The following is a 12,922-nucleotide window of genomic DNA, read 5'->3' on the forward strand; positions in this document are numbered from 1 at the left end:
TATCCATACATGACCACTGGAAAAGCCTTGACTAGGCGGACCTTTGTTGGCAAAGTAATGTCTCTGCTTTTGAATATGCTATCTAGGTTGGTCATAACTTTCCTTCCAAGGAGTAAGGGTCTTTTAATTTCATGGCTGCAGTCACCATCTGCAGTGATTTTGGAGCCCCAAAAGATAAAAGTCTGACACTGTTTCCACTGTTTCCCCATCTATTTCCCATGAAGTGATGGGACCAGATGCCCTGATCTTCGTTTTCTGAATGTTGAGCTTTAAGCCAACTTTTTCACTCTCCTCTTTCACTTTCATCAGGCCCCAACAAAACCTGAAATTAACCGTGCTCCTTGCCCATGATGGGGTAGTAATTTAAAGTTAACGAAGCATGTAAAAATTTTGTTTTTGATAAATTACATAAAATATTGTGCACAAAACAGAAATGAATTGTAACCTCAATACAATATTATTTATAAACTGATACTGGTTGGTCTAGCCTCAAAAGTGCTTTCCAAAACTTCCCAGACATTCTTCTTCCCACAATTTTTCTAAATCTATCAAATACATCCAATATTTCACGTTCGTTTTAAAGATAGAGGGATTGCACGCATTTTAAAAGATCTTCTTGAAACCTGAGCGCTGAGGTTTTTTTTTTAAGCGGGCAGTTTGTGCCTCAGTGGTACCTTGGTCTGGGAGCTGCATGAACCAGCCTGTCCACACACCAAACACCACCGAGACGCCGGGCGGGGCGTAACCAGGGGCGGGGTTCCCAGGACGGCCGGGTGGGCGGAGTCTAGGCGTTTTCCCCGCCCCGCCTCCTGAGGCCTGACACATGCGCCCGAAAGCTTCTGGTGGAACGAGGTGTGGACTGTGTGATGACCCTGACCGCCGACTTCCGGTTCCTGGGGATGCGCATCCGGGTCACACTAACGCCGCCGTTTCCTCCAGCCGCTTGCTATTCCTGTGTGTTTGGACCAGTCCCCATGTCCTCCTCTGGGGCCTCTGCAGCCTTTGGGTGAGTCTCCGCTGGCGACAGGGTCTGAGCGCAGCCGGTCGAGTAACAGCTTGTAGAGGGACGGTCAAGACTTGTGTCCCGGTCCCTGTGGGTGGGGGTTCTCTTTGCCTGTCCCTTGTCCCTGCAGAGCCTCCTGAGCTCATTTCGTTCCTTTCTCCCACGCCGGCCTCGCCTCTTTCACCTCAGTTTCAGCCTGTGCCGTCGCTGCTCACTTCTCGCCTTGCTTTTTTCCCTCCGCCTCATCCGCCTTTTAAAGACCGTGGTTTTCTTGCCTTTTGCTTCAGTGCTTCCCTAAGGCACTGCCCATATTCACTTCGCACTTCTCCTCCCCGACCTGTGGTCTCAGGATCTTGCTGTGTTTTCACTCAGCAGGGCGGCCCACCTCCTCGTTGTGCTCACCTTACTCCAACTGCGAAACTGAGCCTCTCTCAAGGGTCCTGGGTCTAGTTCCGCAACTTTCTTCACCCCTGACGCCTAGCTCCTCCCGGGACGAGTAGGTGACATTTGTGTTTCGCTTGGGGTTCTCCCGCCTTTTCTTAGCTAGAGAAGATCTTTGCCTAAGTCACCATCTGGGCAGATTTACCCGGCCCGGGGGAAGTTTTCCTTAAGGCGCTAGGTTGAATTGAACTCTGGTAGCTTCCGTAGTTAGGAAACAACAAAGGCGTTCCCGGTTCTTCGCTGGAGCACAGTTTAGGGGGCTTCGCTAAAGCAGGCTAACAGGTGGCAAGCACGCGGAACTGCTGGCAGTAGGGCTTGTGTAACCTTGTTAATCAACAGGTCATCAGGACGTCCTGTCATTTTCGTGTTCTCTATCCCATGAGAATGGATATGTACAGCTGAGGCAAAAATGCGGATGTTTTTAGACGATCGGCTCTGTTTTCTGTACGAACTTTACTTATAGAACAATTGCTGTGACGGAGGACAGAGTTTCTTGGGAGATTATTAGCCCCAGATTTATAAGTTTATTGCCAAAAATTTGAGTGTGCTGTTACTGAAAAGTTTTATGCTTAAGAGTTCATTATAGTAATTTCAGAGTACCTTTTCTTTTGTTGAACTCAGCGTGCATATATCTGTCTGTTATATATTGTCTCTTCATTTTTACCTTATTGACAAGTTTTCTGTTTTTCTTCTTGTTTCTTCATAAACCGGACATTACAGTATTTGATTACTTAGCCTGTTCTTCTGACTATTTTTTCTTTAGTGTTTTCACCATAAACCATCTAATTGGCTAAAATGTTTCAGCCTTAGAACCATCTTTTTCTCATTTTCGAGGCTAAAGTTTCTTGTAAATTTCTTAAATGACTCTGTAGGCTCTTAGTCATCTCTGAATTGAAGGGTTGGTTTTACTAATAATTGTGTGGTGTTTTCCAAAATTTGTTGTCTGAGGTATGTTTTGAGACAGAGTTGGATAATTTTTATTTTTGTCTTTCTAGTGTTTCTGTAATGTCTCACAATTGATTGTAAATGTTTTTGTGTCATCAGTTTCTGTACTCATGTAAATTGTGCTCTCAAGTTTAGTACTTCAGCAAACAGAATAAATACAGCATTTAGCATCTGCTTTTCTTTTGACTAATAAGTTGTAGAAAAGTGTCCCTCATTATATGAGACATATGCAAGCATAGCATAGGCCTTGGCTTATTCCAAAATTGGGCTGATCCCTTAAGCTATTTTTAGCAAAAGACTTTGGAGCTTGGCCATATTAGTCCTAGAAGCCACAGAGAACGACCCTTCTGGTTGGCTTGCAGGACTTTTTTAAATACTGAGGAAAGCTCTTTTGAAAGCTCCTTACTGCTACCTCCTCCACAGCACCTAACACTGGAAAACTCTAGCTTCTGCTCAATCTGACCTCATCATTTCCCAGTCCTTAAAATCTAACCCCAGTGAGTCTGGTCTGACACTCTGTTTCCTTATCTCCAGGATGGTGGGCCCTTTTTTCTTTTGTACACACACATACCCATATTTGGATTGATGCAAGGCTCTCTTTCAACCTTTTTCATTTCTGAACTTTTTACATCTACAGCATGTCTTGAGTTTAAAACCTTGATTGTTTACTGTAGTTTACAGCTGGAGGGAACCATAGAGTTCAAACTTACCCTTCATTTTACAAAATAAGGAAATTAGGGTTTATTGGTGATGTTTTTTCCAAGGTCATTTTTCACAAAAGAAGTCCTCTTCAAGCAACTAGAGAAATGGGTTTTAGTTCTATCAAAGCTGTAAGCTGGAGAGCACAATATTGTATTTAGTGATTAATTTCAGTAAATTTATGTTGTAAGAATAAAAGTTTGGGGATAAGAAATATACGATGTGGAATTTAGAATTCAAAGTGAAAGTTGCTATGTTGTGTCCAATTCTTTGCGACCCCATGGACTATACAGTCCATGGAATTCTCCAGGCCAGAATGCTGGAGTGGGTAGCCTTTCCCTTCTCCAGGAGATCTTCCCAACCCAGGGATCGAACCAGGTCTCCCACATCGCAGGTGGATTCCTTACCAGCTGAGCCACAAAACTGAAGACTTAAGTCATTTTGCCTTCAAAGAGAGACTTCAGAAAGAAACTGTGTTGTATTGAAGTAGAGGTTGAAAAGTCTTAGGGAGTCTCTTTCTCTCTTTTCTTCTAAAATCAGTTTGGCTTATTATGATATAAATTCTGCATGAAAGCCCTTACATGAAACAAACATCCTGTGGTCTCATTGGAGCAGTTGTGTTCATGGTCCTGTTCTTTGCACAGAATAGTGATAGACTTTCCATTTACTGAAAAGCCTGCCCCTCTTACCTGCCAAAGGAAAAAGAAAAACACTGGAGACAACTTAGTGTATGTGTTTTTAAAGTTAAGGAGAGGAGTCACTGTTGGTGTTAGTTTGTAAGCCTGTTTGCTCAATTTACGATAACATTTCTGCATATTAGTTTTTTGCTTGCAGAGTTTTTCTGTTTTGATTTTGTTTGACTCTCTTTTGATTTTGATATTTTGTCATTTTACCTGTTACTGCACTTTGTTTTACATACTTTAATTTTTATCCTTGAACCCTAGGATATGTTTTAAGGAAAATACAGTTTAAAAATTTTTTTACTTTTACAATGTCCTGGTGCTTTGTACGTTGCAGTATGATGGTTCCTGTGATCTGCATAAGCCACCCCATGACTTCATTCTTTTTGTTTTGCTTACAGACAAAAGGCTCATAGAGCATCTTTTTTGGTTGTTGTCTAAAAGATTTTTGTGTTCTGCATGTAATAGCAAGATATTTTAACTTATGTGTGATTTAAATGGAGAAAGAGTAGTTCAACATAGAAATTGTTCAAAATGTATTTAAGGTTATTAGAAATAGTTTTGTTTTTTTTTTTCCCCTACATTCATTTAATTGGTTTATACCACGGGACCAAATTGTTCTATTTATAGTAAAGTGAAAAAATAGGTGGACTTTCTGTCTGCTGATTAACTTAATACAGGTTTATGTTCTTCTACAGAATATATGGCTTAAGCTATAAATTGTCTTATTGATATGTTTTATTTGCAGAGAACATAGCAAACAATGGAACAGCAGCAACATCATTATCTTGATATTTTTACTTGATCCCAGTAACCCAAGTTCTAGAGTATTTAATTATTAAATGTAGAAATAATAAGGATATTTTCTCTATTATTTATAATAAATTTTAAAAGATATTTGAAATATGGGCTTCATCAAATTTATCTTTGCTGGTTTTCCCCTTTTAAGTATGTGGTACTGTTTTAAATCAGAAGAGGAATAGTTAGTGCTGACCTATTGTAAGTTAACAGATCGACCCAAGGCAGTCCGTGCTTAATATCTTAAAGATCTTGCTACAGATTGTGTTGGATGCACTTTAACTTATTAGCTTGGTTAATATTTGTACTAGGTAGATATGTTTTTATTCACCCTGGAAAATAGTGACAATCTTTGTAAGACATTCAGCAAAAGCTTTTGATACCTGCTGAATGCTGCTGCTGCTGCTAAGTCGCTTCAGTTGTGTCCGACTCTGTGCGACCCCATAGATGGCAGCCCACCAGGCTCCCCCATCCCTGGGATTCTCCAGGCAAGAACACTGGAGTGGGTTGCCATTTCCTTCTCCAGTGTATGAAAGTGAAGAGTGCAAGTGAAGTCACTTCAGTCGTGTCTGACTCTTTGCGACCCCATAGACTGTAGCCTACCATAGCCATAGTCATAAGTTGCTCAGTCGTGTCCGACTCTTCACAACCCCGTGGACTGCAGCCTACCAGGCTCCTCCATCCATGGGATTTTCCAGGCAAGAGTTCTGGAGTGGGGTGCCATCGCTTTCTCCGTAGTACAGTTATATTACGTATATAGACAGTTCATATGAAGTAGGTGACATTATACAAGGCTGACATTTGCACTTAGATTCTGAATGTGACTTTATTTGTATATATCTGAATTAAAATATAAGAGTAAACATAACTTATGGTGTAGAGGGAAAAAAATATTAGAAATAAAATAAGCTTTAGTCCATCTTAGGAGAGTGTCATTTCTTATTAGTGCAATGGCACATGATTTTTTAAAGTATTTTCATTTATTTATTGGCTGTGCTGGGTCTTCATTGCTGTGAGGACTTTTCTTCAGTTATGGTGAGTGGGGGCTGCTCTCTAGTTGGGGTGCCTGAGCTTCTTGTCGCAGTGGCTCTCCTTGTTAAGGAGCACTGGCTCAAGGGCAAGCGGGCTTTAGTAGTTGGGGCTCCCAGGCTCTAAAAGCACAGGCTCAGTAGTTGTGGTGCACGGGCTTAGTTGCTTTACGGCCTGTGTGATCTTCCAGGATCAGGGATCGATCCGGTCTCCAGCATTGGCGGGCAGATTCTTTACCGCTGAGCCACCAGTGAAGCCCCTGATTTTTTAAACTAGGTTTTATGATTTTTAATTTTCAAAATACTCAGTGATTTCACTATTTGAGATTCTTGTATTAATCTTTATTACAGCTTAATATAAAGTCATGTTCTTTCTTTATACATATAATTAAATGATTTTCATTTGCAAAACTTTTTCACAACTGAAGTGTGAAAATCTGTAGTGTTAAAACAGTAATTTTTTTTAAAAACACATTTTATGTAGCGCTTACTCTGTGCCAGAAATTACCAAACGGTTTACTTGTAGTATTAACTCTTTTATCCTTACAACACTGTGAAGTAAGTACTATATTTATCTCCACTTACAAATGAGAAAACCAAGACACAGAAGTTACATAATTTGCCCAAAGTAACACAGCAAGTTGGCAGGAGAGCTGGATTTGAATTTAGTTTTTGTAGCTCCAGAGTTCATGACCTTTTTCTACAAAGTTCCACTGGTTTAATGAGTTCGTCCTTAATAGCAGTTAAAAAATCCAATTTTTCTGAAACACAGAAGAACACTGCTTTTGGTTGGGAACTTTAAGGGCGGTTTTACCTGGTCGTTTTATAAATGCTGGCTTAAGGAAAATTGCAGACCATTTACTACCTAGGTTTTTTAGATGACAAAAACCACAAATTAAAGCAAATTATATCCTTATCCTTCCCTCTTAAAAAATCATCATATGGAAGTTAATTACTTTTTAGGTATTTGGAGAAAAGGGAGTTTAACAAAATGTATTCTCTGTTACTAAAATGTTTACCTCTTGACATTAATTTTTTCACTTTCTCTGATTTGCAGAATATTAAATAAATTTATGTAATAGTCTTGAACTTTGATATCTTACTGACTACAATATGAACTTAGCAACTTTGAAATATAAAACAGAAAACTAAAACTGAAATTTCTGACTTACCTCTAGTCTCATTTCCAGATTTGGAAATTTGTGCAAAATTAAGTGCACCCATCTCTTCAGGACTACCATATTTAGAGTAATACATTTGAATTAATGTTTTTATTTTTACTGTAGAAAACTGTCTCATAAAAGAGTTCCTTTTTTAATTGAAAATGCAAATAGTTATTTAGAATATTGTTAATCATATTACTACTCCTCTTTTGTGTGCTTTTATTATTTCCAAATTTAAAAATTTTGTTGTCTCTCTGAAGGAAGGAGATGATTTAATATTAGTTGAGGTGCATCTGAATGCCAGAGCCTGAAACTTATATGTGATGAGAAGTTATTTTTCTGAGTATTTCGAATATAACTGAGAATCATGGGATCTGGTTAACAAAAAAAACTACATTGTTTCTGGTCAGAAGTGATGCTTGGTTACAGATACTGCTTATTTTAATTCTTATGTATTAATCCCCCTTATTAATTCAGACATGTTAATTAAGTATACTGTTTTTCAATGGTAGCTTTTGTCTTGATTTTTTTTCCTCTTTGTCAGAAAAGTATTAAGTGAAAAGTATAAGCATTGCTATGGTGATTTACTGATATTTAGAATGTTCTTTCATTTAAACGTTTGATTTTTATTTCAAAAGGGGCTCTCTTTTATATGTGGGTTTGATAATCAGTTTAGTTTCTAAAATTTCAATAATTTTCTTTTACCTGAAATTTAATAATGTAGCAATTACGGAATTTAGGAAAATTGGCAGTTTGTTGCTGTTAGCACTGTTACTATGGAAATAAATTAAAATGATTAGCTCTTAGGTGAAATTGAACTTATTCTTTAGTTTCCATAGTAGTTGAAGAAGATTTAGGTCAGGTTCACCTGTTCCTTTTTTCAAAATAAGAGGGCATTTTAATTTAGCACAATGATGTTAATTTTTTCCTACTAGATTGATGATATTTATGATAATCGCCCTCTCTTTACTGACGGCATAATCCAAAATGTGTGTGTGATTTTCTTTTTTCTTGAAATATTTCAGAATTTAGAGAACAAAAGGCAAAAGGAGAAGTGGGCAGCAGAGGATTAGATGGTTAGATAGTATCACCGACTCAGTGGACTTGAATCTGAGCAAACTCCAGGAGGTAGTGAAGGAAAGGGGAGCCTGGCATGCTGCAGTCCATGGGGTTGCAAGAGTCAGACACGACTTAGTCCATGGGGTTGCAAGAGTCAGACACGACTTAGAGACTGAACAACAACTTGGGATACAAAATAGTACATGTATATCTTATTAAAAAAACATACCTTCGTAATTAACATATTACTTCACTGAATTTTTCAAATCTGTTTTTCCTTTTCACCAGTTCTTAACTTTGCTATAGGTTCAGTTCAGTTCAGTTGCTCAGTCTTGTCCAACTCTTTGCAACCCCATGGACTGCAGCACGCCAGGCCTCCCTGACCATCCCCAACTCCCAGAGTTTAATCAAACTGATGTCCATTGATTCGGTGATGCCATACAACTATCTTATCCTCTGTTGTCCCCTTAGGAAAGAGCGATTAGATAACACTGAAAAATAAATGTTCTTGAGAGTGAGTTCTACAGCTTTTGCTTATCTGTCGTATTGGTGTGGTATTTAATAGCTAGACAAACTGAAACTATTCATCTCATTTCTGTGTATCTCCTGTTAGTACATATTTATTCAGTGTTGGTACCTCTCATTCTGTGAAATTGTTGTTTATTTGGAACAATTATGGTAACTATTGATTCTCACCCAGATGGTTCCTTTTCCCCTTTTCGTTCATTTTCAGAGGATTGCCTTACAAAAAAACTAATTTAGAGAATCATTAAACTTTTGAATGTTTTATCATGCGTAGTTTGAAGTGGATATTTTTCTCCTTTTTGACCAGTTTTTTTTTTTTCCTTAATCTTTGGGTAAAATGGCATTCAAACTTTTTTGATCACAACCCACTATAAGATGCATTTTTCATTGTTATCCAGTACTTATACACATATATGTACATACTAATATTTAAAATTGAAAGAAGTTTCATGAAACAATATTTATCTTTAATGTTGGTAATGTATTATAATGTTTAATTTTGTTTTAGTTTTGGTTAATTGTACTGGACTTCCTTAGTGGCTCAGTGGTAAAGAATTCGCCTGCAGTGCAAGAGTCACAGGAGACACAGGTTCAATTCCTGGGTCGGGAAGATCCTCTGGAGAAGGAAACTGCAACCCATTCCAGTATTCTTGCCTGGAGAATCCCGGACAGAGGAACCTGTCAGGTCACCGTCCATGGGGTTACAAGAGTCAGACACAACTAAAACCACCACCAGTTGCATTTCACTCAAAACAAACTATTAAAATCCACTAAATGGACATGACAATCTAATAATGAATTGAACCTACAGTTTGAAAAATTCTAGTGACTACTAGATTTTTTTACAAGTATAAAATTTTTTTGGAATTGAAGATGCTTGCATTTATTAGTATTTTTTTCACCAAAATGTAACTTAAATAATTGTGCAGAGCAGTTGACTGAAGGAGACCTTGTTTATTGTTTCCGTCACCTCTGTCTTAGGCACATCATTTGAAAAAACTGCAGTAGTATAGAACATGAGGTTGACACTGCTTTGGTAGAGCTTCCATCATTAGAATCCTTTTCTAGTTTCCATCTAACAGTCAAAGTTTAGTTTGATTAAATTGCTTTTATAAACTTTACTTCTGCTCTTGGCAACTGGTCAGAAGGTTACAAAGCTGCTTTATTCTGCTTTTTTCTGGCCCCCATCCAGTCTTTGTAAACCAAGAACAGAGACCGGAAGAGTGAAGCAGTTTGCTTCTGTGTATACAGTCATATGAAAGCAACACGACTGAAAAGTCTTTAGGGTTTGTTATAGTGGATTTATTTATTATCCCTATTCATTTCCTGTAATCATAAAGGGGAAATATGGTAGAGATAGCAACAGTTCCTAGCATATCACAGCTATTAGAATAAGGCAGGGTCAGCAGGCAGACTCTACTATTTTTATGATTATCTCTTCTTAGCTCATAATGAGCACTTACTATGTGCCAGGGACTATTTAAAGCACTTCACTTGTATTAACTCATATTTACTTAGGAGGCCTTAGAGAAGAATAAGAATGAGAAATGATAAAGAAGAAAACTGGCTGCCTTAGTATCTTCTCGTTACCTAACTTGTGAATTCTGGCTGTTTATGACTATAGCACAGCATAGCGTACATGTTTAGCTTGACCAGCTTTTTAAAATCATTAGTCCTGTCTGTGGTGTTCCAAACTGAGGCACATAGCTGTGGTTTAAAACCTCAGTCTTTAAAGCTAGGCTGCCTGGGCTTGAATTCCAGGTTGATGAGTTACTGTCTGTGCTGCAGTTTTCTCATCTATTAAATGGTAATAATAATAAATAGTGCATATCTTAGAGACTTATTGAGAGGATTAAATGAGTTGATATACATTAAGTACTTAGAACAGTGCCTGACCCATAAAACAAATTACATAAATGTTAGCTATTAATAACACACAGTTGGATCTCCTGAAAGTGTTTGTGACCATGATGAGTTCATATCACTAAGTAACAGGACGTGTTTGACATTCAGTGTTCTCTTGCCCAGGAGCTTGACAACACCTTTCCTTGAGGACTTGGAGAAGTTCTTGTATGGTGTTGGAATCAAAGCCAGTGACAAAGGTTATGAGCTGCAGACCCATTCTGTTGCCTCTCTTGCAGGAATCTCTTGTTACATGGACCTTGCCTTTAATAATATTAATATTTTGCCCTTTGAAAAACTAAGAGAAACTAGTAATGAATTGACTTTCACTCAAGACCAGTTTTCTGTCCTGAGTCTGTTAAAAAAAATTTTTTTCTTCAACAGTTATATTATGCTGACTATGTGCCAGACACTGTTCTAAGAGTTTTACAGATATTAACTCATTTGAACTCACGACAAGCTTTTGAGAAAGACACATTAGTATTTTTCCCATTTTACAGATGAAGTAAATGAGGCTCAGGAAAGTTAAATAATTTGTCTAAGCTCCCACACCACTCATCAGTGCCAGAACTAGGATTTGAAGATAAGTAGTCAGACTCTTGCCTGGAAAATCCCATGAATGGAGGAGCCTGGTGGGCTGCAGTCCATGGGATCGCTAAGAGTCGGACATGACTGAGCGACTTCACTTGCACTTTTCACTTTCATGCATTGGAGAAGGAAATGGCAACCCACTCCAGGGTTCTTGCCTGGAGAATCCCAGGGACAGGGGAGCCTGGCAGGCCATGGTCCATAGGTTCGCAGAGAGTCAGACACAACTGAAGTGACTAAGCAGGCACAGTCAGACTCCTGAGGTCATGCTCCAAGCTTGCCAAACCTGCCTCTTACAGAGGTGAATTATGTTGAAAAAGGTAAAATAACAAGTGTTAAAACTTACTTCACTATTCTTTACTCTCCACACTGAATGATTGGGTGATGATACACTGGGATTATGGTTGATGATGTTTGGGCTGATGGATTTTTGAAGGGGCAAGTAAATTTGAAGTAAAATATTAATAAAAGATCTGAACCTAGATTTTATAGTCCTGACAGCTAAAGACTTATGTTTCAAAAGACTCAGTTCTGTTAATACAATGTGTAGTAAATTTTGTTTGAATACTGGCGAGCTGATTAATAGATGTGATGGGTAGATATATAGACTGCTATATAGGGTTTTGAATTTAGAAAATGGGTAGTGTAAGGTATAAATTTTTCTATATACCTGGAAGCAACACATTTATAGAACATTCATGTTGGAGAATACCATGGGTCAGGCCAGAGCACCTATAGAAAAATATATGATTCTCTTAGAAATGTTAACGTTAGATTAAAGGAGGGTAGAGATAAAGTGCTGGAGGCTGAGAGTTCTGTGGAGTCTGGATCTCCACACATTAGAGAAACTCATGCTTTGTGAATGACATGTTACTGAAACTGAAGAGAGATTCAAAGAGAGTTGGAAGGAATGTAGACCTGTGGGATTATTATTAAGGTCACTTTGACACTAATTCAGGTTGTCTCATCCCTTCTCAATACTTTCTACTGTGGTTTTGGAATTTTTCCTGTGGAATACTATCTCCCAATTTTATTGGAAGCTTGTGGGGAAGAGTTTGTGTTCATTTACAGACAACTTCAAAGGATGATTTTCCAAGAAGTAAGGTTAGAAATTGTAAAAACAGTGTTTCTTAGAGAATCTATTCCTGATAAAATATTTTTCCTATTAAGAATTTGGTACAGCCTAAATGTGTGTGTGTGTGTGTTTTTAATTCTTTCTCAGTAAGTTCTGATTAGTGTATTTAGTATAAAGTTACTATGACTATTCCTTCAGCTGATAATACCATGATGCATTAGTCAGGCATGCCTCCCAGTAAAGTAGCCAGAAGAATTCACCAGCTTTACCACGGTCAGTTGACTGGGCTGTTTTATTTACAGAAGGAGTTAACCAACATGATAATGGCTTTTGGACGTCCACATAAAGTCCACAGGCACAGTGTAGTTGTTTCCAGTTTTTTTGGCCACAGCAATGTGATTTGTGCTGATGCCTAAATTGTGAGAGCTGAAGGGCTCTCTTACTGTTACTCTAAAGGGAACCTTAAGGGCAGCTGAGTGTAGGTCTGCTGGATATTTATGTCTGCTTCAGCAGGCTCCAGGGTACAGAGGACTGTTGAGTGGTTGTGTTAATGGGTAAGTTAGATAAGTATTTTTTATGAGGTAGTACTTGAGAAAGGTTGCCATCAGCTGGTGAGACTTCAGTGAATTTCTAATTGGATTGATAGGAGAAGAAATCATGCCATAAAGTATATGCAGAAGTTTCAGAAATATACCAGACTCCAAGTAAAAGAATATGGAGATTGGAAGGGGGCCTGGAGGTTCATCAGTTTCTTGGCTCTTACTCTTGATTTTGAGCATCTGGTGTTCGTCTCCTGGATAAAACCCAGAGAAATGCTTTCGAAACATATAAAACAGTCTGCCCAGGGAGGGCTTACTTTATAGTCTCTCTTCTCCCCATGGCATTTGGCATATATAAATCAAATCACATCATTCTCTTGCTTGAAGCACCCATTACCTCCCCAAACTGCTTATTATGTGTTACAAGGCTATCTGTCATCTCCCTGGTTGCCTGCTTCTTGGGACTCATTTCCTGTC

General features: G+C 38.4%; 1 protein-coding gene across 4 annotated transcripts in view; it reads left to right on the top strand.

The window, feature by feature from the left end:
• The first annotated feature begins 811 nt into the window (after positions 1-811).
• EYA3 (EYA transcriptional coactivator and phosphatase 3) overlaps positions 812-12,922 on the top strand; it is a 96,822-nt gene continuing 84,711 nt past the window's right edge. For all 4 annotated transcript variants that reach the window (XM_069578872.1, XM_069578873.1, XM_069578874.1 and 1 more), the window contains exon 1: positions 812-1,006. The gene's annotated coding sequence lies outside the window, so the exon portion shown is untranslated. The remainder of the gene's footprint in view (positions 1,007-12,922) is intronic.

The sequence above is a fragment of the Ovis canadensis genome, chromosome 2, assembly GCF_042477335.2.
Source record: "Ovis canadensis isolate MfBH-ARS-UI-01 breed Bighorn chromosome 2, ARS-UI_OviCan_v2, whole genome shotgun sequence".
Lineage (NCBI taxonomy): Eukaryota > Metazoa > Chordata > Mammalia > Artiodactyla > Bovidae > Ovis > Ovis canadensis.